The sequence below is a fragment of the Theobroma umbraticum genome, unplaced genomic scaffold, assembly GCF_002168275.2.
Source record: "Theobroma umbraticum cultivar Fairchild unplaced genomic scaffold, ASM216827v3 scaffold_30.0, whole genome shotgun sequence".
NCBI lineage: Eukaryota > Viridiplantae > Streptophyta > Magnoliopsida > Malvales > Malvaceae > Theobroma > Theobroma umbraticum.
The window spans coordinates 14,062,560-14,067,161 of NW_018397254.1; the positions used below are offsets into that span (position 1 = coordinate 14,062,560).

A 4,602-nucleotide genomic window follows, 5' to 3' on the forward strand; every position below is an offset into this window, starting at 1 on the left:
GATAGTTAAGATTTAGATGAAGTGTGACAGATATTGTAATCCTAGGCTTGTTTGATTTGATTTCTACTCAAGTTATTATTGCTTTGATTTTTCTTTTTAGTTTAAATTTTAGTTAACTAGTTTTAGTTAATTAATTAATTTTGATTGTTTGGGGAAGATTAAATTGTTATAATTTTAGTACTTAGTAAAATTTTTGATCAATTCACTGTTGGATCGATATTCTACTTACTTTTATACTATATTTTCGATACGTATACTTATATAGGTAGAAATTTAACTGACAAGTTTTTTAATGCCATTACTAGGGAATTGTTTCCAAAATTTTTACTAATATTAATACCAAGCAATTTAGTCTTACTTTAACTTTTATTTTGATTGTTTTAATATTAGTTTTTTTTTTGCTAGTAAATATCTTTGGTCATAATGCGAAGAAGAATTAACTTGAATCTTATTCCTTCCGATCTTGAGATAGAAAAAACTTTCATAAGATATCTAAGAGAGAATTTGCAAGTTGCAACTTTAAATCAAACAATGGCTAAGGATAACAAAAACAATGGCAACAATGCCATTAATCTAGTTCTTGAAGAAAATAGAGCACTATGGGATTATGTTGTTCCTTTTTTGCAAGGTTTACACCAAAACATTAGAAGACCTTCCATCAATGCAAATAATTTTGAAATTAAGCCAACTTACATTTAGATGATTTAGTCTTCAGTCTAGTTTAATGGATTACCTAGTGATGATCCTAATTCTTATTTGGTTAATTTGATAGAAATTTACGATACTATAAAATATAATGGAGTAACTGATGATGCTATCAGATTGAGGATGTTTATGTTTTCTTTGAGGGACAAAGCAAAGAGTTAGCTCAATTCACTACCTAGACAAGACTGCAAAAATGAGGAATGATATAACCTTATTCAGACAATTTGAAGGTGAATCCTTATATAAAGCATAAGAGAGATTTAAAAAACTACTGAGAAGATGTCCATTTTATGGTATTCTTGATTGGTTGCAAGTTCAAACATTCTACAATGGTTGGTTGGTTCAATAAAAATCACAATTGAAGTTGTTGCTAGTGGGGCATTAATGGGTAAGAATGTTGCAAATGTTTGTACTCTGTTAAAAAAGATGGTCTCAAACAATTATCAATGGCCATCAGAAAGGTCTGGTCCGAGAAAAGCTGTTGGAGCCTATAAAATTAATGCACTTATGACCTTTATTGCACAAGTAGTTGTACAAGTGGTTGCACTATCTAAAAATTTTGATACACCGGGAGTTCATGTGGTTCAAAATTCATTTGTAGTTTGTGAGATGTGTGGAGATGGCGATCTACGTGATCAATGTCCATACAATTTTGAATTGGTCGAATTTGTGGGAAACTTCAACAGCTAGTGAAATAATCCATATTTCAATACACATAATCCTAGTTAGAGACACCAACCAAAATTTTCATGGAATAACAGCCCAAGGCTTGTAAATCAAAACCCTATCATGCCTCTCAGTTTTCAACAACAAGTTAGACCACCAATTCTAGAAAAGAAGTCCCAAGTGGAAGAACTTCTTTTGAATATATATCCAAGAATGATGCTATAATTCAAAGCTATGAAGCCTTCTTGAGAAATCTTGAGACCTAAATGGGACAACTTGCAAATTCCATCAATAGTAGACCCTAAGGAGCCTTACCAAGTGATGCATAAATCAATCCCAAAGGTAAGAAACAATGCAATGCAATTACTGTAAGGAGTGGAAAACAAGTTGGAGGGGTGAGTGAAAAATCAATTGAATATTCAAAAGAGCATGTAGATGATGAAGAGGTAATTGTTGAGAAAGAAGTTGAAGGAGAAAAGAAAGATAATGGGAAAGTTAAAAATCAAGTGAAGTCTCAAGCAAATTATTCTCCACCACCATTCCCATAAAGGTTGTAAAAGCAAAAGCTAGATAAGCAATTTGAAAAATTTCTCAATGTCTTCAAGAAGTTTCACATAAATATTCCTTTTGCTGAAGCTTTGGAAAACATGCCAAGCTATGTTAAGTTTTTGAAAGACATTCTAACTAAGAAGAGGAAGTTAGAAGACTTTGAAATAATTGCACTTATTGAAGAGTGTAGTGCTATACTTCAAAACAATCTTCCACAAAAGTTGAAGGATGCAGGGAGTTTTTCTATACCCTGTACTATTGGCAAATTTACATTTTCTAAAGCTTTGTGTGATTTGGGTGCTGGTGTTTCAATTATACCTTTTTCAATTGCTAAGAAAATTGGACTTGATGAGATACAACCTATTACAATTTCTTTGTAATTAGTCGATAGAACAATCAGGTACCTTGTGGGAATTATTGAAGATGTATTGGTTAAAGTTGGGCATCTTTACATTCTAGTGAACTTCATTGTGCTTGAGATGGAAGAGGATGTAGAAATTTTGTTAATGATGGGACAACCATTTTCGGCTACTGTTGGTGCAATCGTTGATGTTAGGGAAGGCAAGATAACTTATAAAGTTGGAGAGGAGGTAGTGAAGTTTAACATTTTTAATGCAATCTAGTATCCATCTACAAATAGTTGCTATAAAGTGGATTTAGTTGATGAAGGCACAGTTAAGCTTGTGTCTTCACCTACTAGTGAACAAACACCAATCTTTGAGTTTAGGCCACCACTTTCGAATACTAGACCCAAGTAGGCACAGAAGGAACATACTTTACCACCACCATCTAATTGTCTTTTTGAGGTTAGACAACAAGTAGTGTTACTTTCGCAATCATACTTCAAGCTTTTTCTATGGAAACGCAAAGAAAAATGGTAGGCTCCTTTTGAAGTAGTAAAGGCTTTTCCTTGTGAAATAATTGAGATTGATAGTGAGGATATAGACACATCCATGGTTAATGGGTTGAGCTTCAAGTCATATTTCGAGGATGAAGAACTATAAAAGGGGGTACTATAGTCAAGCTAGTGACTATAAACAAGCGCTTCTTAGGAGGTAACCACAGCTTTTGAAACTCATATTTTTTATTTTTATTTTATTTATTTATATTTCTACATTAATCTGTATTTTTTTGCAATAAAAAATAATGTATCTCCCACAAGCATTGATGATAATGAAGATGACGAAGAAGATTTGAGCATCTTCAGATTCATCCAGTCACCAAGGGAGTATTCTTTACCTTTTCTTTATTTGTTTTTCTTTAAACATTGGGGACAATGTTTAGTTTTAAGTTTGGAGGGATGTTTTTGTTTGTTTTTGCTTATCTTTGTTTATTTATCTTTATTATTTTACATGTTTAGCTATTTTTTATTTTAGCTTTTTTTAAAAAAATTGGAGATAAGTTGACACCTTGTCTATGATTTTTCTCTATCCTAAGCTGATATTTTGATTATTTTATGATTTTTGCTTTTGGGAAACATATGGTTATGATTTAATTTTATACGATATTCTTGTGTTGGCTTTATTTTAGAATGTGACTTCTAATAATTTGAGCACCATCTATATTTTTTTAATTAGAATTTTTATGTGATTTAGAGAAAGTTTATATTGGGAAAAGGTACAGTAAAGTTAAGAATTCTAAAATTTGTTTGATTCTTTCTTGAGGTGAAATTCTAGATAACACTTAAGATAGAAAGTGATTTAAGCCATCTTTGGATCGTTTGAGCCTTATTGAGCTACCTTGTTATATATTTATCCTTACTCACCCATTTTAAGCCTAATTTACCTTTACTTTGTATATACACAACTATATTAGCCTTAGTCTTGTTGTTTAATTCCAACAGTTTGAACCTTTCACCCTTAAATATTTTAATCTTTCTAGGAAGTGCATTGAGCTTAAAGATAAATTGAGGGAGAAAAATAAAAAAAAAGAGAAAAAAATGATGGATGCTTGAAATTTACCCCTTATTCACAATTGTCAAAAATAAGTTTGGGCATGTAAAAAAAAAGAAGAAAAGAAAAAAAAAGAAATAAAGTGTGTTGTACGAAGGAAATTCTACTATAAGTTTTGGAGTGCTATAAAATTTAATTGAGGTTTTATAGATCATAGATTGATTAAGTGTTTACGGTGAATTTGAGCCTAAAAATATCTTTTATCATACCCTGATCCTAGCCTTCTATTATAATCTTAATAAAGACCTATTGATCTTTGAATAAATGTTATTTTACATTACTGGAGAGAGATATGTAAAACAAACTTATGGGATTCTAGCACTAACCTATGCTTAGACTTGGCATAAACTAATCTGAATTGCATGATATTCTTCGTAAGAGATTATTCACATGCATAGAAAGTTCATTCGAAAAATAAGTTTTACTTGAATTGATGCATGAATTTAAGAATTAGTTGTATTTTACCTTAGCCTGGAATTGAAGATAATTTCTGAGGAAAAATTTAAGAAATCATGATTTGGTACTTCTATCTCTCGCAAAAATTTCTTTTATGTTTAGTTTCCTTTGCTATTTCCTTTAGCTCAAGGACTAGCAAAATTTCAAGTTTGGGTGTGTTATAATTTAATTTTATAGAATTATTTTAGTCTAATTTTATTATTAAATATTAGCCAAGTCTTTAATTTTTAATTATAATTTAGTTATTTTTACTTGTTTTTATAATTAGTTTATT

At 30.6% G+C, this 4,602-nt stretch overlaps 1 non-coding gene across 1 annotated transcript; it reads right to left on the bottom strand.

Annotated features, from left to right (window-relative positions):
• Positions 1 to 895: 895 nt before the first annotated feature.
• On the bottom strand, positions 896 to 1,002 carry LOC149527794 (small nucleolar RNA R71). The gene has a single exon (XR_016352290.1). It is a non-coding gene; the product is annotated as a small nucleolar RNA R71 (small nucleolar RNA).
• Between the last annotated feature and the right edge of the window lie 3,600 nt (positions 1,003 to 4,602).